This window comes from Rutidosis leptorrhynchoides, chromosome 7, assembly GCF_046630445.1.
Source record: "Rutidosis leptorrhynchoides isolate AG116_Rl617_1_P2 chromosome 7, CSIRO_AGI_Rlap_v1, whole genome shotgun sequence".
NCBI classification, from domain to species: Eukaryota; Viridiplantae; Streptophyta; class Magnoliopsida; order Asterales; family Asteraceae; genus Rutidosis; species Rutidosis leptorrhynchoides.
In genome coordinates this window covers 30,821,808-30,847,341 of record NC_092339.1, presented here as the reverse complement: position 1 = coordinate 30,847,341, position 25,534 = coordinate 30,821,808, and the positions used below count along the sequence as shown (strand labels likewise).

The 25,534-nt window shown below is 31.1% G+C and overlaps 1 long non-coding RNA gene across 1 annotated transcript; it reads left to right on the top strand.

The window, feature by feature from the left end:
• Nucleotides 1-22,673: 22,673 nt before the first annotated feature.
• On the top strand, nt 22,674-23,498 carry LOC139857098 (uncharacterized). Its single transcript, XR_011762339.1, has 3 exons — nt 22,674-22,859; nt 22,979-23,131; nt 23,278-23,498. It is a non-coding gene; the product is annotated as an uncharacterized lncRNA (long non-coding RNA).
• The last annotated feature ends 2,036 nt before the right edge of the window (nt 23,499-25,534 follow it).

Genomic DNA, 25,534 nt, shown 5'->3' with positions numbered 1-25,534 from the left:
TATGAGCTAATAGAGGAAGAACATAGATTTCGACATTCCATAAGATTTGGTGACTGATTGACCAGCTAAAGTAAGTTTCTGAAGTATCCAATTTTATATTACATTTTATTCATTTTTGTTATTTATTTGATATTTGATTCGACTTCATTTATACTGATACTTTAAATTACTACCATATATTAAACTTCACCCCTTATTATGTTTTTTGCGCATTATGAGTTGCCGTTCTAAATTGTTAATTTATGAGCAATACCCCTCATGTCCTCGGATTGAGTCGGGTTTCTTCCTGGGCATCAGTTAGGGGGTGGGTTATGCAACTGTACGGAGATAAACGCATGAGTAATTTAGTCCCTCTAGATAATCCAGAACTTCTGTTCAAAAAAAATAATAGTAATTTTATCTTTTAAACATAATAAATATGGGGTGACGTGTAATATATATTAGTATTTGATAACTCCTAAATTATACAGAATTTTAATAACATTTTAAGGAGTTATCTTATTATTTTAAAGCCGTTTTAATACTTAAACACATCAAAATGGGAAAAAGGTATTTCTAATATTTTTGTTTAAGTTGTGTATTAAACAGGATTAAAATACGTTAAAAATGCAGAAAATTAGATGAAGCCGCCGGCATGAAGCCGCCGGCTTGGTGAGAAAAGTTCAGAAAGTTCCAGAATATTGCAGAAAGTGCTAGAATTCGTAAGATAGAGCTTTCGGCTCGAAGGTTATAAAATATGGTGCTGGTTCATCTCTCTCGACCAGTGAAGCCGCTGGCTTACAACTGAAGCCGCCGGCTTAAGCCAGTTTCTTGTACTTAAAGCCCAAGAAAAAGCTAACAAAGACAAAGAAATCAAAAAGATTGCAGATCAGTGAAGCCGCCGGCTCGACACTGAATTCGCCGGCTTAGCCTAAGGCAGATACGTGTTTTTAACTTGCCGATTACGTTAAACTTGCAGAAGGAGTAACCGACCAAGTGAAGCCACCAGCTTCACACTGAAACCGCCGGCTTGGGCCACCGTTTTTGAAAACTATAAATAGAGGCCTCTTGTATCAGTTTTAGATGTAACTTTCGTTTTTCTCTTAGAGTTTTCACCACAAACGAAACTTTTAGTTTTAGAGTTTCAATCCAAGTTGTAATCAAGTTATCAATCAAGTTTATCTTTCAATTTACCTTTTAAGGTACATGTCTTTATCAATTTATTTTTATTATCGCGTTTTATTTACTGTTTTGATTATCTGTTCGTCTACCACTATGAACTAAACGTTCATAGTGGTTACGTGGACGAAGTTAACTTTATCTGGGAATCGGATGAAGCCGCTGGCTTCACCAGTCTAAGCCGCCGGCTTGACTGGAACAAAGCCGCCGGCTTCGTGCTTATTTTTGTGCAGTTTCTGGGGTTTTTTTTTTTTTTTTTTTTTTTAGATCTGTATAAACTGAGTTTCTGTGATGATTGTTTAAACTATTTTGAATCTGCTTTGCTTTAATATGCTTGTTTGTCATGCTTAATGATTAAATAATTTGATTTTAGGATTGATTAGCACTTAATCCAACAATATATTATTCGATTCATGCTACTTGTTTAGATATAGTCAATCAAACTTGTTAAATTGGATAGCATGCAATTAAGTTAAACAACATTAGTAGTGATAAATCTGTTGAATTTGAATTACACTTATATAATAGAGTTTATTATTGTTAGACATAGTCGAAGATCCTCTGTTTGGATGTGTTTACTTGATGATTGCATGAGAATTGGGTAATGATTAGCTTTCAGCTAGTAACTTAAGTTGATCTACTTGATGTTTAATAGTATATATTTATTTATCAATATATTTACATGTTAATTAATCTTCATCATAATGTATTATGTAATTGAATTGAATACTAAGAATTGAGATGTTAGCCATGAACATCACGCGTCTAACATATGCTTTAAGTTCTACCTATTGAATGATATGCAACACCTGTCTTAATCTATTTAGAGATAATAGTTGGTCTATGATTATTATCTTGATTTTTGTTAATATAAGTCATGAAACTTGCGTAATATGATTCCCTTAGAAGTTATTCGTTCATGTAACTACTTTTATTATTTAATTGTTCTTTTATCTTTTATTTATTAAGCATTTGTTATGTTGTTCATTAAAAACGTATCTTCAATCATCTCTTTCCTAAGAGATAAGAATCAACAACCTAAAAACACATAAAAATCTATCTTTAGTTCTTTAATAAGAGCTAAGCTATATAATAAACCAACGTACAACCGCATCTACGCTCTGTTGAGACGATAATCTAAAATACTACATCTGATCGGGTCTTGTTGCTCGTTAGGGTGTTAAGAGTGTATTAAATAAAGGTTATATAAATTTAAAAGTTTGAAAAGTCAAATTAAGCACGACACACTTTTACACATCAGTAATTTAAAGTATTAATCCGTAGTATAAATGAAGTCAAATAAAAAAATGCTATGATATTTTTAGGAACAACAAACATTTCTATAACGGGATTCGAACTGACAAACTTTAACTTTAGTGTTGATTAGTTTTTTTGTGATACCGTAATGTCACAAGTCTTTGTATTATGCTATAATTGATATTGATAATGGATAATATAGTTTTCATATATTTGTTATTTTTTTATATGTTGTAATTATATTATACGTAGTATTAGTATTGTATTATTACTTGCTTCTTATTTTATTTTTGGTCTTGAGGGAGTATGACTAGAGGGTGCGCATAATGCGCAATTCACCCGGTACCAGGTCTCGGCTCAGGGGGCTTGATTACCCGAGGTTTTACCTTTTATGGGGGAGCCAATGTTCTCGTTCATAGGAGGGTTTCCTCGCTTAAAAAAAAAACGATGTACTCTAACAAAAGTTAACGAGCGTATGGTTTCAATCCACACATGACCTCACGAACTTTAGTACTTTACCGTAGTGGAACCAAGGTGTTAATAACTATTTTTTTTAACAGCGATTGGGATCACCCGAGGGGGACTTTAACCACCCATTGCGATTATCTCCCGTTTCGACTATGCCGATGCAGCGAAAAACCCCGCCCCCATCGCTGCCCGGGAGGAAACCTTGAAACCGATCCAAGGGCACGACCAAGTAAAAACCCCCTCCCCTTTACCCCCCCAAACGATATGGGAAAGGTGTCATGGGTGGATACTTCATGGCAGAGATGAAATTGTGTTTTTAATATGTAGCCAACGGGGGTCGAACTCCTGACCTCCCCTAAAGGAGGCAGGCCACCAACCGCTGAACCACATCACAATTTTTGTTAATAACTATTTTACTAATTACCGTGTGGTAAAATTTAAACTTACTGCTTATATCTTGCGATTCTAAAAGGTTATTAACCAAAACGCTCATTTTTCAAACGTATGATAATGATACACTCTAAAAAAACAAACTTGCCAAAAGGTCATCGCAAGTCATAAGGTGCCTTTGCGACCTTGCGACTTGGGCTTGTGACCTTGCGAACTCCGGGTTGCAAGGTGGTCTTGCGACTGGGCATGACTGAGAACTTTTTCAGATCGCGATTTCTTTTGATTCGTAGCTCATATTTATGCACCATTATTTATTAAGTACGCATTTTTTAGAGATCTATATTTTATTATTGAAACCAAAGTCCCAATTTTTATTCAATGATCGGCAACATATTGTGAGTTGCGATTTATGTACGAATATCTAATTTTCAAATTGTGTAATGTAGTTCAAATTGATCGAGGTGATTCGTTTGGTATTTTTCAATAACGGTACATAATTAAACAAATCACAAATTAGAATGTTCGATAGCAAGTTATGGGCCATCAAATCGCGTTTAAAAGTCAAAATCATTGAAAAACAACTAAATTCTTCGAAGCCGAATTTTGAAAAATAGATGGAACAAACCGCTTTTAGTTGTTTGCCAACTAATAGATCTCGAAAAAATACAATTTTAAATGGAAAAAAAAAAACGATGAGTAAATCGGTGCTACTAGTAAAAAATTACGAGTTTTCAAATTTTACAAGAAACTTATTATAATTTAATAAACCTTGCACTATATCGCAAATGCAATTCGCAAGATCACTTGCTTTTCACAACATCACTTTGCGACTTTGAGAATGCACTAGTTAAGCCTAAGTCGAAAGGTCGCAAGCCAAAAAAAAAATAGGACATGACCGGGCATCACGCATTTGCAAGGTTCGCAAGACCCCTTGCGACTTGCGAGGTCAGTTTAGCAATTTTATTTATTTTTAAGTGTATCATTACAGTACATTGAGCGTTTTGGTTAGGGTTAAAGCTACAAATAGGCTATATACCTTCACAAATGTCTCGATGTAGGCTATATATCCATTTTTGTCTCACTGTCGGATATATACTTTCAAAAAGTGTTCTCATGTCAACAATTGGTTATCAGTTAACCGATATAACCGGTCAAAATAATTACATGTAATTTTTTATTTTTTAATGGTAACGTGGACTAAATATAGTTTCTCTTTTGTTCCAACGTAGGATATATATATATATATATATATATATATATATATATATATATATATATATATATATATATATATATATATATATATATATATTGTTCCAATGTAAATTACAAATATGATGTCACGTCATCAATCTTTTTTGGTTGAAGGTTAAAAAAGTATAATCGTTTATATTAGTACACTTTTAAAAGTATCCATCCGATAATGAGATAAAAATGAGTATATACTCTACATCAGAACATTTGAGAAAATATATAGCTCATTTGTACTTTTAACCCTTTACGTTAATAGAAGTGTGTTTTTTATTTTTAGGTAAATCGGATTATCCAACTTCTTTTTTATCAAAAACTTTGAGGTTTATGAGTTATAGGGCCTACTGCCTAGCTGCTGAATTCATTCATGGGCTTAACGTACAAACCCAATTATATTAGCCTCTATTATTTTGGGCCAGTGGTACTTAAAAATGCAATAATGTTGGTGTTGTTTATTTTTGTCGGAAATTGATCAAAGAGGGTGTGTTTGGACGAAAGTAGCTGGAGCTGGAGCTTATGAGCAGGAGCTGGAGCTGGAGCTTATTTTTAAAGCTGGTAGCTGGAGCTTATTATTTTTTATAAATGTTTGATAAACTAGCCGGAGCTTATTTTTCAGTTCATAAGCTCTACTTTTTTTCTTAAGCTACTACAAGTAGCTTATTTTTTCAGAGCTTATGATTTTCATAAGCTCTACTTTCTTTGTCTACCAAACGAAGCTTATGACTTGGAGCTTATTAAAATCATAAGCTCAAGCTCTCATAAGCTTCCATAAGCTTCAATAAGCTACGCGCCAAACACACCCAAAATACACTTTTGTTAAAAGTTTTCAAAGAAAATACATTTTAAAAAAAAAATTGTCAATATACATCATTGGGTAGACCAAAGTGTTGGTCGACCACCATATATCTTGGTCGACCACCTCATTTTTCAAGGTGGTCGACCAAGCTTCATTGAGTTCCCGCTCGACTACTGTGTAAAATATGATCGACTACCTCTCATTTTTTTCATGGTCGACTACCCTAACAAAAAACAATGCGGGCGACCCAATACATGATCGACTACCAATACAAATATGGTTACCTGCTTTTTGGAACAGATTGCGTAAACTGATCTATTATTATATGTTGATCTACCAATACAAATATGCTGATAATTTTAATCGTTTGAACTGATATTAAATTAATCTGGTTCGGCAATTCGTGTGATACATGTTACAACGTATAAACTGCTTATCTTAAAATGTATATTGCTTGTGGTCAAACGTTAATATGTTCAACTCACTTATTATATTATAATAATAATATATAATATATAATATATTATATTATCACTATATATATATATATATATATACATTAAAAGAGAGTCTCGATTAGCTAATAAATGTTTTCAAAACCCCCTTAATTACCATTAGATTAGAAAATTACATTATAATACCCCTTAATCCAACGGTCCTTAATCATCCACTAATAAAAAACACGGTATCTTGTAACAAAATTAGGTGTTTCGTTCAATTGGGAGTTATCAAATATACACTTATTAGGGTTTCACAAAATATTCTTTTACAGCCATTTTAATGAATTTAATCATGTTAATCAGAGAGATCTTTTAGGGTTTAATGAGTTGATGCTCTTTGAGTGAGTCGTGTTGTTGTTTCTGCTTCGTTATCTTAAGAAATTGTTTGAGTAACCTATATTTCTTAATCCGATGCATCGATACATCGGCGTCATCTCAACAATTATTGAAGAAATTCCTGCAATATTATGTAAACCGATCTAAGAGGTTGTACCCAACTAATGTCGCACCATTTTTGACACATTCCCCTGATGGGAATTTCATTTTCCTGTTGATTTTGCCCGTTTGACTTCTTGAATATCAAACATAACCCATTTGGCTCTTTGTAAGTATATGTATATGGGTGGGATTTTACCACCTCTACTGACATTATCCTTGCAGCTTCAATCAAGCTTTTGAAAATTGAAAATGACCGACAATTTAAATACCAGGAGATGATCGTTTTGGCTAGAAAAATACCCGAATCTTTTTTCAAGCTACAGTCTATTGATATACTTTCAAGCCTACTCTCTATTTTAATACTAATATATGACTAAAAAATAGCACATCTATCTATATCTATATCTATATCTATATCTATCTATATCTATATCTATCTATATTCTATATCTATATTCTATATCTATATATTCTTATAAAAGACACTTTGAATGATGTCATTAATATGTCTACCCAATGCCTTAAAAAATCAGAAAATAAAAACAAAAAAATCTAAGATATCTAAATGATGTCACTAAACCTATTCCTAATTAATTTAAAATTAAAAATAATTTGTACCAATATAAAACTTATACTCCGTACTCATAAATTAATGCATTGGGCTTTGAAAATCTGCTGATGTACACTAGAAATCTGCACGCCTCTTCATAATCGAGACACTCTTTCATCTTATCCTCAAATTCAAAATTTAAATTTACATCTACCATTTATCTTCTCTAACAAATTTTCTTATTCAAATCAATTGCATATCTCCATTTTAGTTTTTTTCTCAATCCTTCACCTTCACTATTGATTAATCTCTACCGAATGTTTAGCAACCCAAAGGTGAACATCAAATCTTTTTTGATATTTACATTCATATTAGTTCTCTTCTAATCAATATAAATTTCTTTTGTATGCTCTTAATTTGGATTTGATCTTTTACACAAAACTAAATATGGAGTTATACTAATCTGGGATTTTGTATTTTATGAAAAAAAAATTATGCATTTTTGTTTTGATTCTGTATAGTTTAATAGTGTATTATGTTAATGATTTTCATATCTTACTCAAATATAACTTGGGTTTTTGTATCATAGAAAAAGATTCTTGATTTTTTGTTTCTTAGATTTGTTTAGTTTAAGCATGATGCAAATGTGGGTTAGTTTTGTAAACATTGATTGAAGTTTATGTTTTATTTTTGAAACCCCAATTTGAGGTTTGGATTGGATTTATGTGGATTTGAATTGGGATATACAATTACAATTAATTATTATAAGAATGACTCATATAACATGTTCTTGAAGAAAGTTTAAACTTGGATGGAAAATTTGGAGGGGATCCTTTGACAAACTTTATATATGTATTTCTTCATTATTGTTTTTCTTTTTGCTCTTTTGATATTTTGGTGGCTAATCTTAAGTTATACGGAGTATTTGTTTGATAAATATGCAGGTGTTGATCTCAAAAGTGAAGAAGAATTTGCTATTTCAGGTGAATTTTGTCCAATGGTTTTATGCAGAATTCAAATTATTGGACTTTCATCATCTTCTTCTATAGCTTCAAAATTGAGTCTTCTTCTCCCTCACATCAAATGTCCTGCTTGCTTCAATTTCTCCTGTTTGCGTTGATTTTAAGGTAATATTTTTTTGATTTTGTATGTTTTAAAGTTTGTGTTTGTAGATTAGGATTTGATTTCACACTTCATCTTATTGTATTTATAATTTAACAGCTTGGAATTGGAGTGCGACATGTGAAACTTTTTGTTCGATTGTGATTTTGTAGAATATAAATCGAAATCTTTTTATGCATATGTATGTTGTGATATTTTGAGGGTGTATGTGTTATGTACTTATGTGTTAAGTGTTAATGTGTATGTGTCATTCCTCTACTACAGAATTGATGATTGTATATCACGATTCACGAACAAGTAAGGCTGAGACAAAGGCGATATTTTGGGAGTGCACATTTTCAAGGGCTTATGACTTATTGTGTTTTAGGGAATGTATAGCTCTCCTTAGCAAGCTATATTTTTTTTATTATGTTATTTATAAAGTTTAGTGAGAATATATCTTTTATAACTATTACTTGGTAATATTAGTCTATTTTTAACTATTTTTTTAAAATACCCGTGAAATCACGGATCTTTTACTAGTTTTTATCAAACTCCAATGTTATCATCAACAACTAAGTCACTAAATATAATCATAAAGTGGTTAAGTTTGCTTATCTTTATGTAATTAGAGCCAACTATTTTAATTCGGAAGGATTTTTTCAATAAAAGGTGCCGAGTATACCATGACAAATTACGAAAAATCATATGTCAACTTTAGTTGGAAAGCTAAGTATTATGAGCAATTTTACAGATCAGGTAAAACATTCTATACATTCTCAGCTTATAAGATTTTTAACAAAATACATATTTACATCAAAATGTAATGTATTAATTTTTATAGGTAGATCAAGTACGTGAAAAGGTTTTGTCGAATATCCAAAAGATACTAACCACATAACAACAAGCAATGATATTATTCACAACTCATGACCACCTCAAAAAATAAATGACATTAACTAATATCTGAAAAAGAAGGAAAGAGGTACATTTTCCTACAAAAATATACATTTTTTTCTGAAAATTATACAATAACAATCAAATACAAACCAAAGCCCAATAGTAAAAAACAACACCTGGAATAGTCGACCATACTTTTCATTAGTTTACATCCTGGTTTAATGACGTAATCAATGAGTTTTCTCAATTCAACACCTTTTAATCTAACGTTTTACCCACATTAACACATTCAACCCGGTGTTGTGTTTCATATGACTGAATACATTTTTCTCAATCTGAATTGTTCAAACCAGAACAATTTCCTACAACATATATTCCATCATCCATTGTGATGACAACAAAAAAGTAAAAATAATAATAATGATAAATTACATTTGCCATGTAGCATATACATCACATTACAAAAATTATTGATACGTATTCATTTCTTTCAATAAAATGAATAAACAATCATTGCAGACATGCGTATTTGACTACATTAAACGGATTAAAACCAATCATATTGGACGACAATGAAAATGGTTAAATACCACCTAGAATGTTGTTTATAAGAGAGCCTTGAGACGTATTTAACTCAGATGTAAATGTTCTATGGTTAAATATTTTTGGTACAACATTAATTATATATACTTATAATACAAAATAAATTCATTTTGACAACTAATATAAGCTTAATGGATAAAAAGGATTCACGTTGAGAGTTAATGGTTTATGGTTAAGGAATTGCTATTTAGGGTTTACGGTCTATGGTTTACAATTTAGGAATTAGGGCTTAGGGTTAAGATTTTAGAATTTATGCTTTAGAGTTTAGGGTTTAGGGTTTAGGGTTTATGATTTAGTGTATAGGGTTTACAGTATAGTCTTTAGGGTTTAGGATTAAAGGTTTAGGGTTCAGAGTTTAGCTTTAGAGTTTAGGGTTTAGTTTTTAGAAATTGTGGTATAAAGTTTAAGGTTTAGGGTTTTATGGTTTATGGTTTATGGTTTATGGTTTAAGGTTTACATATAGGGTTTAGGGTTTAGTGTATAGGGTTTAGTTTATAGGGTATATTTTTTAGAGTTTAGGATTTAGATTTTAGAATTTATGGTTTGAGGTTTATGGTATAGTGTTTAAGGTTTAGGGTTTAGAGTTTAGGGTTTAGTGTGTAAGGTTAAGGGTTGGTGGTTAAGGGTTTAGGGTTGATTTGGGGTTTAGGGTTTAGATATAGGGTTTAGAGTATAGTGTATCGGGTTTAGGGTTTAATGTTTAGGGTTTAGAGTTTAAGGTTTAGTGTGTAAGGTTTAGTGTTTATGGTTTAGGGTTTAGTGTTTAGGTTTAGAGTTTATGGTTTAGGTTTAGAGTTTATGGTTTAGTCTGTAGGGTTTAGTGTTTATTCTGTAGGGTTTAGGGTTTAGTGTTTAGGATTTAGGGTTTAGTGTTTAGGGTTGTGTTTAGGGTTTAGAGTTTAGGGTTTAGTGTTTAGGATTTAGTGTTTAGGGTTTAGGGTTTAGTGTGTAGGGTTTATTGTTTAGGGTTTAGGGTTATGTGTTTAGGGTTGGTGGTTTAGTGTTTAGGGTTGGTGGTTTAGGGTTTACAGGTTATTGTTTAGGGTTTAGATTTTAGTGTATAGGGTTTAAGTTTTAAGATTTAGAATTTAGGGTATAGCGGTGGTGGTTTAGGGTTTAGGGTTGATTTAGGTTTTAGAGTTTAGGGTTTAGATATTAGAATTTATGGTTTAGGGTTTAGGGTATAATGTTTAAGGTTTAGGGTTTAGTGTGTAAGGTTAAGGGTTGGTGGTTAAGGGTTTAGGGTTGGTTTAGGGTTTACGGTTTAGATATAGGGTTTAGCTTTTAGGTATAGGGTTTAGGGTTTAGTGTTTTGGGTTTAGGGTTTAGTGTGTAAGGTTTAGAGTTTAGGGATTAGTGTTTAGGGTTTATGTTTTAGCGTTTAGGTTTAGAGTTTATGGTTTAGTGTTTAGGGTTTAGTGTGTAGTGTGTAGGGTTTAGTGTTTAGTGTTTAGGGTTTGTAGTTTGTGGTTTGGGTTTGGGGTTTAGGGTTTAGTGTTTAGGGTTTAGAGTTTAGGGTTTAGTGTTTAGGGTTTAGTGTTTAGGGTAATGTGTTTCGGATTTAGTGTTTGGGGATTAGGGTTGGTGATTTAGGGTTTATGGTTTAAGGTTTAGAGTTTAGTGTAAAGAGTTTATGGTTTAAAGTTTAGTGTGTAGGGTATAGTATTGGTGGTTTAGGGTTTAGGGTTGGTGTAGGTTTTAGAGTTTGGGGTTTAGATATATGGTTTAGAGTTTTTTGTATAGGGTTTATAATTTAGTGATTAGGGTTTAGATATAGGGTTTAGAGTTTTTTGTATAGGGTTTATGATTTAGTGTTTAGGGTTTATTGTTTACAGGTTAGAATTTAGGATTTAAATTTTAGAATTTATGATTTAGGGTTTATGTTTTATGGTTAATGTTTTAGGGTTTAGGGTTTATTGATTAGTGTTTAGGATTTATTGATTAGCGTTTATGGTTTAGTATGTTTAAGGTTTAGATTTAGGGTTTAGGTTTAGGGTTTAGTGTTTAGGGAGCGTAATATGTTGATAAAGCTGGAGGTTAAAGTACAATTTGGGTTATCTTTTGACCCATTTGTTTTCTATTTTTTACCCGTATGTTCCAATTGACCCATTAAACTAATTTAAGATTAAACTTCTCCAATCAACCCATCTTCTATCTTACTAAACCGGTAGCCTAAGTCCACGTGTCACCACCAGATTACTCCTCACAAATCCTAATTTTCTCAGAATTTTGAATTAAAAAATTCCTTAATTTTCTACATGTGACGCGTGTCTGTTACAACCCTCACTTTTCGACTTCTAAATTACTGAATTAACCCTAGGGTTATATGTCTGACTATATGTATTAAGGGTTGTTATATACAATTAAATATTGACTGAATAGTAATTTGACATAATTTAACTAAGTATATAAACTTTGTATCACTTTTATTATTTAGTTAATGTATTATATATTTAACTATATAATAAATCCAATTATATATAAATGTAATAATATTTACAAACTTACTAAAACTATAGTTTAATAATTAAAATCATAATTATTATTAAAAATACAAAATACCTAATTATTTATTATTTTTATGCAAAATTTGTATTTATTAATTAAATAAAACAAAAATAAAAAAAATAAAAAAAAATATTATTGACAAATATTCTTGGAAAAGCATTAAATCAATTTGTTTATTTATATAAAAAAAATCCTTAAAATAAATGAAAAAAAAAATTTAAATAAATAAATAAATTACTTTTTAATTAAAAATTGTAATGGAAAAACTACTTTTATTATTTTATTTTGTGCATCATCCCATGACCTAACATTTAATATTTTTTAATTTTAAAATCCCATTAAGAATTAAAATATTTCTTTTTATTTTAATTATTTTATTCTTTTTACCTAATTTTTTCAAGTATAAATACCCCTCATTTCTCATTCAAACTCACACCAAAATTTCTCCCATTCTCTCTTTGAAGAATTACTACTAGTAAGTATTCTTTTCTTACTTTTTATTTTTTTACTTTTTACTTTTTACCTTTTACTTTTTACTTCGGTTATTATTTTTACCGAAACATGTAAATAATGTTATAAATTATATGCAATTAAAAATAAAATAAATAACATGTATACACTATTACTATTACTAGCACCTATAACCTACTACTTATATTGTAACATAAAAACATTTTGGGATATGTATTAGAGATGTATAGATCTTCGAACTTTCTTGACGAATGGTTTCTATGAGATTCTAGGCAGAGGGTTTGGATTTTCGATTTAAAGGGTCCTATGGCTCAAGCCCCTAGATCTAAATTAGCCATTCGAAGGGAAAGGGGTGATTGGAAGCTTATCTAATACGACAAGTATCCTAAAATGGAAAACACTGATAAAAGTAGAAACTCTCTAGTCATAGAAACTTAGTAAAATAAGAAACTTTCTAAAAATGGAAACTTTATAAAAATAGTAACTTACTAGGAATAGAAACTTAGTAAAACAAACTATACTTAAACACATACTTAAACTTAAACATGGGCAAAACACTTAACTACTCTTAAATGTCAATAGGTTGATTTTCCTGCTCACTCGTTCAACTCTTTATTCCAAGGAATAACTCTCTCTACTTACTAAGGTGAATTCATAGCCCCTCTTTAATTGCTAGCAAACTTACTTACTTTTACTTGGGGTGAGACACATGCTGTTTTTACTTTTTACACTTTAGACACAAGTACCAAACTGTTAAACTATGCTATACCCGGCTATGTCCGACTAAGTCCCTACAGTGATATTTTTAATTACTGCGGCATGCTTAATTATTGGGGGTAGGCCTATCGGGAGTAACGTCCCCGATACATTTGACCAAGTCATTGTATTACTTAATAATGAAATTAAACCGACAAGGACAGACACAACTTGTCATGGGGCAAACTTGAACGTTTAGTCTAAATATCACGCATTGGCATAACTTTTTGATCCTGCGGGAGATCAACTTTACAAACTAAATCTTGTAGTCTAAAACAACGACAAACTTTTTGTTAAACCTATGAACTTCACTCAACCTTTTGGTTGACACTTTAGCATGTTTTGTCTCAGGTGCTGTTTGATTCAAGCTTACTTATCTACTGCTTATGTGATGCTACTTGGACATAGGATCAAGAGATATCGCATTTATTACTTCTGCATGTGAACATTTACGATATTGTTATTCCTGTCATTGTAACGACATTTTATTTTCCGCTGCGTACTCATTAAAGTTAAATTCATCATTTAGTATTGTTCTCGTTTATTATAATATGTTGGTATGTTTTGATATTAGTGACGTTCCTTCCAGACCCTATTGGGAGGACGTTACAGATTGGTATCAGAGCATAACCAGGCTGTTATAGAGAACCATGATTGCATTTTTATGTGTGCCTTACTTGTTAGCTAGGGTGCCTTAGCAATCTAGGAAACTATAATCTTTCCTGCCTTAGAATTAAAGCACTTAGGATTGCCCCATAATCTTAACGATTATGCTTAAAGATTCTAATCAAAATATCCTTCTTAATGTTAGAATGTCTAATTATCATCAAACGACCAAAATGAATCTTTTCAAGCCAACCGAAAAAGATACTGAAAGGTCTTCCACAGAACAGTCCAAAGTCCATCTTATGACTTTGGTGGTCCTCCCTCACCAAATTATAGCCCAAATACTACTCTAAAATTACATGGGTCTCCTGAATACTATCCAACCCCAAGGAATAAAGACAAGAGGAAATGTCTTGAAGAAACTGGGCCGTCAAAGAAAAGATCCCGATCTCCTTCCTACGATGAAGTTGATGCCAAGTACGAGCTCATGAATCTGCGAAAAACTACCGATGACCTTATTCGCCATATTGCAAGGATCGATGCTCAAATGAAGGAAAAAGACCTAGCGATCAAAAAGCTCATGGAGGAAAATGCTGAGCTAAAGAAAGAGATTATATACATACATTTGTTTTATCCCATGACTGATATGGACTTTGGTTTGCACCCTTACAAGAAATGCCCGATGGGGGAAGCAATATCTCTCCTACCTAAGAGAAGATGTTGACTTTAGATTGAAGATGGAGAAAAACCGCGTGAATAATCAACTTTCTATGAGGGACCACAAGTACCATGTAATCAACAATGATGTTTTCAATCTTTATGATAACATCGATTATCTTTATGAGGAACAAAAGGAGAAGAACGACAAGTTTGAGAAGTTTATGAAGGAGGTTGAGGACGAGAAGAAGAAATATGAAGACTACTTCAATCTTAATATTTCCTAGTTATTTTCTATCTATGCAAAGGCTAGGCCTTAAACTATTTCTATCCCCGAATCGTGTAATAAGAAGGCTTGTTTAAAGCCTTGTTCTTAATAAAATAAAGTGTTTCGTTTATATCATATTCATCTTTATTCCACTTATTTTTTTTTCAAACTTATGACCTATCAAGTTTATCAAACTTCTATATGTTATTGAAGATAACGATTCGTCCACAAGCTCCTGCTACTACTTCAAACACTCACGTATCTTATGCCTTTATGCATCGGTTTGCGAACCGGAAAATATTATTGGGTTATCACAGTATACGAATTGAAATTCTTTAATCAATATCTGGTTACAAATCTCAACACGTCATACCACCATTATTACATAAATGGATGACACATCATATCTTATCATATATTATCATGTCTATAAACTTTGTCTACCACTTATCTTAAATTTCCTCCGTAAATTACGGAAATCTTTTTGCTATAAATACGTATTCAAGGAGACGAATATATCATTCAGTATTCAATACCCATTTCATATCAAACCCTATTCCAAACATATAATATGAATTTCTCAAACTCTTCAAGCTCCCACGGCAGCGTAACCGGAACAAACGAACCAATCAGCCATCATCTATTCTGGATGAATTGGGGATGGGTTCGTAGCCGACTCAATCAATGGAAACAAGAAGAAGGTGATCCCTTCCACCAATCGAATTCACCTCTTGGCAAAGAACCTGAAGCGCTTACCGGCGAACCAGTCCGAAACACCATTTTCTCTCTTCTTTCTAGGGTATCCCGTCACGAATATATAATATCGAAGATTCTAGATCTTATTCACCCCCTTGTTCCAACCACCAATCATCCCGGAATAATAGAAGAAGTCAACGAGCTTCGCGCTCGAGTAGTGGCTCTGGAAAATCTGGTGCGAAACCTACAAACACCAACAGCAGCACCAGCAGCATAACCAGCATCACCACCAGTACCATCAGTACCATCAACATCACCACTAACAGCATCAGCTTCATCAACAACAACATTCGCATCCCCCGCCTCAACAACACACTCAGTACCTCAAACATCAACATGATATGCCCCATAGATACCAAGGAATATTAGCAATAAAGAGTTAAGATGTATTGACTCATTCTTCGTGAAGAATTATATATGTATACCTTATATATATATGATTTGGAACAATAATAAATCTTGTCGTACTAAGTAATTACGTGAGAATCTCAACTAGTATGTACTACTTGGTTAATTCATATCACTAATATGCTATGATGTATACCCTTCGCTAATGACTTAACAATTGTTAATCATTGCTTCAGCATAATAAACTCCATTTCATAATAAATCAAGTATAACGATGAATGTATTGATTCATAACTTCATTAGCGAAATATTTCGCAACAATTATGAAATCTCTAAGATTTTGGAGATTATTTACTCTCGTTCTAAACCGCAAATCAAATGAGTTTAATATATATTAACTCATTAAATCCATGATTATATCTGAAGAATACATATATGAACGTATATCTTCATAAAGATTGTAAAAACTGTTAATTGTGAAAATATTTTAACGGGTAGGTAATACCCGAGAAATATTTACATCTCACATAAATACACTGTACATTCTTCAATTTTGATTTATAAATCATTAATTATACTCACTGCCTTCACTGTGATACACAATCATTTTCATACAAATTTAATTACACATTCTGAAATTAACATACCAGAATTCAAGTAAAGCTTTAGCAGGTGTTATCTTCCTAAAGATCACTACATTCATGAATTATATTCATTCGTATTCTATGATGAATTATCACATCAAACCACCGAAATTATCATCAACAACGCCTATTCGTTAACCATTAGACCCGTTGACGATTACAATCAGCGTTTAATCATCTAAAAAATAAAATTTCTTGAAACCATCTCGGATTGATAACCAATGATTCAGATATGGTAGCATTAAATGCAGAGGAAACAAAAGAATTTTCCTCGTCATTGGAACTTAGAAATTCTGAGATATCACTATATCTTTCGTTATAAATATCCTCTATATTTCTGAAGATATATTTATAACGATTCTTGTCAGCAATTAATTATCTCTTTGCGATATCTTTATCACATCATAAAGGAAACTGTTTTAGTTTCTATATTCTGTAAAGTTCAAGTTTAAATTATGAATGATTTGAAGTAGTGTTGGGAATTGAAGCATGAGTTAGTATAATATAATGACGTCAGGCCAACGTGATTATATTACAGTAAGTCATGCTAAATTTTTAATGGAAGATGATGATTCATAGACTTTATAATCATCATTTGCCATGTTACACGACTCTTATCTATTTAAACTCTAAACATATCAAGAAAATATTTTTCTTGATAATTCGGTCTTTTTCGGATATTCTGGTAATATGACAAATCAAATCGTGCTATTACCTTTCCTTCTGCTTTGAATATCATGATCATTCGAAACTTCATACCTACGAATTCTGGACCGTTACTTGCTTTACAAAAGCATGAAGCTTCGACATATAAGGGAAAATATAAATCCCGATAACAACACTGAAATTACAAACCGTGTATATCAATGCGTATAGCAATATAAAGACACGGGAGAACTAAAAACACAATAAATCCTAGAGCATAGTAGAAGTAAACAGACTCCTCTGGTGGGAGTTGGAAAAGAAGGATGATTGTGGCGATAACCAATATAATGTCAAAGACAAGAACTGGATTGAGCATATTAACAAAACTTTTGGAAGTATGAATTGAGAAAGAAAGTATATAAGTGGTGAAGATAATGAAACAGAAGAAGCTAATTTATAGCAAAAATTCCAGACACAGCAATCGAGGCAATTCACCGCATTTAATTAAAGAAAATCCTAATTTTCGTAATTACCGGAAAATCAAATCTTATAAAGATTTTGAAGATTTCTTTAATTCCTTGAAATCCGGAAATCAATCGTAACTACGTCAAAAGTTAAGGCGAACATTTAATTTTCTCATTTACTCTTTTACGATAACTTCGTTTATACTCTTTCTATAATCGAATTACTTTATCCATATTATTTAATGTCGATAAAACTCTAATTCATCATTCTTGTTATAAAGAATGACGATCTCTATTAAATTTCATGACTATGATTTTCATGAACTCCTCTTTGTTTTGTCTGCCTAATATTGCAGCATAAACGCTCAAGGTTTTAAATGAGCTCAATATTATTCATAACACATTTCATGTATCCAATTTACTGAAATGACTTGCATAACATCATCATTTTGAATGATCTCTGCATTAATGATAAAATGCACTTCGTAGAAGAACCTATAGAGATTATGGTTTGTATGACTTAAACGCTTGAAACAAAACAATATTCTATCCTTTGGAAAACACGCAAGGCCCCGAACATACCTGGGAACGTGAAGACCAAATGAAACAGAAATATCCCCATCTCTTCTCAACCGCTGATGCATCCGAGAAGTCTACCTAAAACTTCGGGACGAAGTTTTTATTAACGGGGAGGTACTGTAACAACCCTCACTTTTCGACTTCTAAATTACTGAATTAACCCTAGGGTTATATGTCTGACTATATGTATTAAGGGTTGTTATATACAATTAAATATTGACTGAATAGTAATTTTTAGTCAACAATGTACGCTTAAATAAATAATATATTATTAATTTATATAATTTGACATAATTTAACTAAGTATATAAACTTTGTATCACTTTTATTATTTAGTTAATGTATTATATATTTAACTATATAATAAATCCAATTATATATAAATGTAATAATATTTACAAACTTACTAAAACTATAGTTTAATAATTAAAATCATAATTATTATTAAAAATACAAAATACCGAATTATTTATTATTTTTATGCAAAATTTATATTTATTAATTAAATAAAACAAAAATAAAAAAAATAAAAATAAAATATTATTGACAAATATTCTTGGAAAAGCATTAAATCAATTTGTTTATTTATATAAAAAAAATCCTTAAAATAAATGAAAAAAAAATTTAAATAAATAAATAAATAAATAAATTACTTTTTAATTAAAAATTGTAATGAAAAAACTACTTTTATTATTTTATTTTGTGCATTATCCCATGACCTAACATTTAATATTTTTTAATTTTAAAATTCCATTAAGAATTAAAATATTTCTTTTTATTTTAATTATTTTATTCTTTTTACCTAATTTTTTCAAGTATAAATACCCCTCATTTCTCATTCAAACTCACACCAAAATTTCTCTCATCCTCTCTTTGAAGAATTACTACTAGTAAGTATTCTTTTCTTACTTTTTATTTTTTTACTTTTTACTTTTTACTTTTTACTTTTTACTTCATTTATTATTTTTACCGAAACATGTAAATAATGTTATAAATTATATGCAATTAAAAATAAAATAAATAACATGTATACACTATTACTCTTACAAGCACCTATAACCTACTACTTATATTGTAACATAAAAACATTTTGGGATATGTATTAGAGATGTATAGATCTTCGAACTTTCTTGACGAATGGTTTCTATGAGATTCTAGGCAGAGGGTTTGGATTTCCGATTTAAAGGGTCCTATGGCTCAAGCCCCTAGATCTAAATTAGCCATTCGAAGGGAAATGGGTGATTGGAAGCTTATCTAATACGACAAGTATCCTAAAATGGAAAACACTGATAAAAGTAGAAACTCTCTAGTCATAGAAACTTAGTAAAATAAGAAACTTTCTAAAAATGGAAACTTTATAAAAATAGTAACTTACTAGGAATAGAAACTTAGTAAAACAAACTATACTTAAACACATACTTAAACTTAAACATGGGCAAAACACTTAACTACTCTTAAATGTCAATAGGTTAATTTTCCTGCTCACTCGTTCAACTCTTTATTCCAAGGAATAACTCTCTCTACTTACTAAGGTGAATTCATAGCCCCTCTTTAATTGCTAGCAAACTTACTTACTTTTACTTGGGGTGAGACACATGTTGTTTTTACTTTTTACACTTTAGACACAAGTACCAAACTGTTAAACTATGCTATACCCGGCTATGTTCGACTAAGTCCCTACAGTGATATTTTTAATTGCTGCGGCATGCTTAATTATTGGGGGTAGGCCTATCGGGAGTAACGTCCCCGATACATTTGACCAAGTCATTGTATTACTTAATAATGAAATTAAACCGACAAGGACAGACACAACTTGTCATGGGGCAAACTTGAACGTTTAGTCTAAATATCACGCATTGGCATAACTTTTTGATCCTGCGGGAGATCAACTTTACAAACTAAATCTTGTAGTCTAAAACAACGACAAACTTTTTGTTAAACCTATGAACTTCACTCAACCTTTTGGTTGACACTTTAGCATGTTTTGTCTCAGGTGCTGTTTGATTCAAGCTTACTTATCTACTGCTTATGTGATGCTACTTGGACATAGGATCAAGAGATATCGCATTTATTACTTCTGCATGTGAACATTTACGATATTGTTATTCCTGTCATTGTAACGACATTTTATTTTCCGCTGCGTACTCATTAAAGTTAAATTCATCATTTAGTATTGTTCTCGTTTATTATAATATGTTGGTATGTTTTGATATTAGTGACGTTCCTTCCAGACCCTATTGGGAGGACGTTACAGTGTCCCCTATAGAAACACGGATTAACTGCACCAATCAAATCTCTCTTCAAATATCAAAACCACCCCAAACCCTTTGACAACTGATTATGTCGTATCCAATTCGTTTGAAGGAAAACCTTCACCACCACTGGATTTGTTACGATTTTTCGAGCAATATGGTACCAATTTGTTACGATTATATCAAACCGCATCAATTAGGGTTGAGCAAGATAAAAAAAATCAATCAACGACTGTCTTCTTCAACAGATACAAATTAGGTTGTTGATACATCTGATTAAATTCGTGAAGCATCGTTCTGTATTCTTCAACAGGAAGGGATTTAGGGTTACCAAAATCGATCTTCAGAGTGTACGATTTTTACGAATGAGGTGATTATCGGAGTTTTGAATGGTGTATTGGATTCATCGCCAACGTGTTAAGTTTTCTTCTATCTTCTTCTTTTTTGTATATATACGTTCAATTTGATGCTAACTATAGGTTAATTAGCGTGCCCAATAATTAATTGATTCGCTATGCTTTTTAATTAGGGCAAACGCTGAAAATCGAATATGGTGAGTATGGCGGTATTACCACCATTGTTGAGAGCTCACATTCACCTTGTACTTCTAATTTAAATTTATAATGTAAGTGTTTTCTTTTAATTTTTTGTGTCATTACTGATTGCCTTCACTCATTGCCTTCACTCATTGGATCCATTATGTTATTTTTGATGTTTGAGTAATGGTATTACGTGTTCATGACCCAATTATTTGTTAGATTATAATATTAATGCATTTTGAAGTACTAACTGAAATTAACAACTTCAACTTGATGAAGACCAGCTTCAATTTAATAATATGCATACTAAATCTGGAACACTTTATATAGATTTTAAATGTGTACACATATATCACAATCTAAAATACAGTTTCAGTTTGTAAATTTAGTGAAATTTTACAAATTAGTGAACTGAAATTGTAGAGTGAAACAATATAAAATACAGTTTCAGTTTACAGAGTTTTTTTGTTTTTAATTACAGAGTGAAACTTCAATAAACTTTACAAATATAGTCAAACATAACAAATTACAGTATACAGTTTTTTTTAAACTGGCGTAATTTCAGTTTACAGAATTGTTGAATGTTTTTTTAAAATTGTGTAATGTTTTAGTAAGACTCTGCAAGTTAAATTGTAAAGTTTCACTCTGTACAGATTTTATCATAGTTACGTTTCAACCCTTTACTTTGTTATTGATTTGTTGAATGTTTTTAAATTGTAATTCCAGATTTTTTAAATTGCATAGACGTGGAAGAAGTCTGCTTTACTTGTGTTGATGCTGAAGAGTTACGCTTGGTTCAGATTTGCGGTCTGAATATTATTGTGCAGGTGATATCTTTAATCCTTCAGTAGAGGTGATAAAAAAAACTGGAATTGTGGGTGGATGGGATCAAAATGGGTAGCCTTTTTCCGGGTCTAAGTGGGTAGGGCTATTCCTTTTTGTCCAAAGTGTGTAGATAAATTGTAAATAAAGGTAATTAGATTTAGTGAATGTTTTGAATTAACTGATTTAGGTTGAAATAACTAAAAAAATGTACACACTCAAATGAACTGGATCCCATTAGGTTAACCCATCATTTCTCTCTGATTTTTTAAGTTAATATTGTAAAAATGTTTCAATTGTGATTACAACCACCTAGCTATTGCACATCAATAATAATAATAATAATAATAATAATAATAATAATAATAATAATAATAATAATAATAATAATAATAATAATAATAATAATAGGTTTAATAGGCTTTATGGTCTGAAGTTACACTCTCAGTGACTTTTAATCTCTTACTATTTGAAATGCTTCAATTTAGCTATTTTTTGCTTCCCATTAAAGATGAAACATTTTTATTCAATGGTCTGGTTTGATGAGTTGCTGGAATGGTACTCATGACATTTCTCCAGACCAACCCCAAAAGGTTTCAATACTTCTATTTTAATTACTTTTTTTATCGTTATTATTTGTGCTATAATGTTTTTGTATGCTCAAAATGGGATTCGTTCGACCACTTTTGACCATTTTCCTTTTACCTAATTAATAATCTTTTTTAAAGACAATAAATAATTCAAATGACCCATTCAGAAGTAAATGGGTGAAAATGGTCACCAGTAAGAGTTATCATTCTACTAATTAAGTAATAGTTGTTGTATCTTCTTTTTTACTAACATGTCCCGTTTGTAACTGATCAAAACAATCTCACTTAAAATATTGTATTTTTAATATTTCAATGTAATGATTTTTACTTCCATACACTTTTTCAGGTGAATTAAAGGTGGTAATGATTGCAAAGTTGTAGATACTATAAAGATAGTGTCAATTTCACTTATATGATGCCTATACAAATGTTCAAATATGCAAAATTATCTCGGATTGATTGCTTTGGCTCGAGGTTTGCATGTCATAATAGAAGATGGCAAAGATGCACGCTTGATGGAATTCGTTCTCAAAAATGGTCAGGTAACTAAAACAATATCCAAGATAGAGGTATTTACCACTTGTCATAATGGGTCAAAGTTACCCATTCTTACTACATTATTTACTTTTGACAAAATATATGTACGTACGCAATCTTACAGTGGTATGATTGCCGAGTCTTTTGTACGGGTGAGCATGCAACAAGGTTAGCGGAGTTTGTCTCAAGGAAGAAACAAACCACTGAACACATTGTCTTTCTCATTGAAATGCCAAGTTAAGTAAATGGCGCGTTAATCTACACTATATATATGGAGGTATATATTTCTGTTCACACTCTTATTTAGATAGTGGAATAGTGGATTTATATGTTGTTAATATCAAACTGGTTAGATATAATTAATAAGTTAACCCTATGGTTGCTTAATTTGCTATTCTGCATTTTGTTTGATGCAATCATCAGGTCCTGTTTATTCAAGAATTTTGAAGGAAGATTATGGTCAACGAGTAGTCCTGCACTTAAGAAACACCTGGGTGGTAATTGAGAACCGAGATGTTCTGGGGAAAAGCTAAAGGCCAGGGAACTGGATGAGTATATTGGCAACCTTATTCCATGTCTCCGTGAATAGTGTTAACGCTATTATGGTTGAAGGTTTGCTTTTTTGAAATTCACACTCTTTTCAAGCTGATACAAGATTATATATATAATTCTATGCACTTAATATCCTTCTCCCATGAAGTAGACATATTACATAACTATATTATATAAATAAATGTAATGTCCTTATGCATGTAAGTACTTTGCTTATAAACTAATAAAATCCATCCATTTCTCAATTAAAGCAAGTACTAGGCTCTCAATGCGTATATATGATTTTGTATGTCTTTTGAACATTTGTTGTACTTTGTAGCCGAAAGAATGGAGATATATTGTTGGCGCTTAAATGGGTTCCTATTACAATCTAGTGATTTTTACTTTTTGTTTTATTGAATTCTTAGTAGAAAAATGAGTTTATGTAGCAGTTTGATGGTTACTATTGTTACAAGCCATATTTTTTAAATTTAATTTAAATTATCTTGAGTTTAGTTAACTGAGCTGTCATTGGAATAAATTTTAGATTTTGTTTTTCTTATATTCGCAATATTACAACGTAACGTAAATTCAAAATGATGTTTTATACTTTTAATGATATGCGCATTTTCAACCTGGCCGACTCAAAATGGTTCATCTAATTGAGGGCTATAAACTTGCTTGAAGTATGTTGCTTCACTTACAATTTACACGATTTATGTACAACTTTCGTTTAATGGCCGGGCTCATAAAACTAAAGAACGTTGTTTTCAAGGAAGTCTTGCAGCATCTATAGTAGCAGGTTAGTAACGACTCAGTTTTTATTTATACATATACAATCTTTAACTGTATATATATTTATAAAATAATATAAATATTAATCAACTTAAATGTCAAATATGTCAAAATCAAATTATAATTAAACTTATATTATATTTGAAGGTGAAAAAATTTGTCTCAATTGTGGATGTTCATATTATTGTGTTGCTAAACTAACATGGTTTAACTAAATCAAGGTATGCACCTTATAATTTCCAGTATTTCGTAATTGTCAAGGTTTTAGATGTAACATTTTACAATAGAATTGTTTCCATCGACGTCTTTCAATTGAATTATGTACATAATACATGTGTTTCGCTTAAGTTTTGTTCATACAGAAACTAAAGTGGTTTAAGTTACAGTCTATGAGATTGATAGCATGGTTCTACGTGTATACCATTGTTTTTTATGTATCATGTATTGACTTCATTACATTTATGCAGAAAGAACTAATTAGAAAGGTCGACCTTGGCTCTTTTAATCATACAGTTGACTATGGCCTTAGTAGAAGAAAGCGGTTGTTGAATGTGTAGATACATTGCTCCACCATTGCTTTGATCAGTTGAAAACATCATATTTCATTGTGAATTAGTGTGGGAAAATCTGGCCTGGTAAGTTCATAATGATATCCTTTTCCATAATTGTACCTTTAGATTTTGGTATTATGATATCCTAAGTTCTCCGTTATGTCAATTTATAGATTATTAAGCTCAAATTGAAAAATTGGGTGAGTTGGCTTGCTTAAATTTATAGATTATTATCAATAATGAAGGTTTCTTCATTGTAATTATATTATACACCATCAATACTCACGTTCTCGAAAACTATTTTTATGGGTTGTCGTGCAAAGTAGAACTTTGAATGATATAACATTTTCTATCTATTTGATGCACAACGAAATTTGTGAGACTGTCCTAATCATAAATTCATATGATACAACATATTACGTTTCGATTTAGTTTGATTATAAGGGGACATATGTTCGATAAAATACAACCTAATGTGTTATTGTTTACAAATAGATATTTTACTAACTGAACCACAAAAGTACTTTTAACACTTTTCCTATAATATCGTTATTTCATATATAAATTTAAAAAACCAAAAATGTTTACGGATTAGTACCCCGTGCAACGCACGGGCTCATAAATCTAGTATTAGATAAAAAGATAACCCAATTGACTCAATCCCAATTAATTTGACAATATGCTCTAAAATGTAACTCCAGTATCATGTTTAATTGTTCATATCGTTCACACCAAAAAAGAACAATTGGTATTTCTCTAAGCTTAATACAATTATCACTTAACACATTTGTTTATAGTACTTC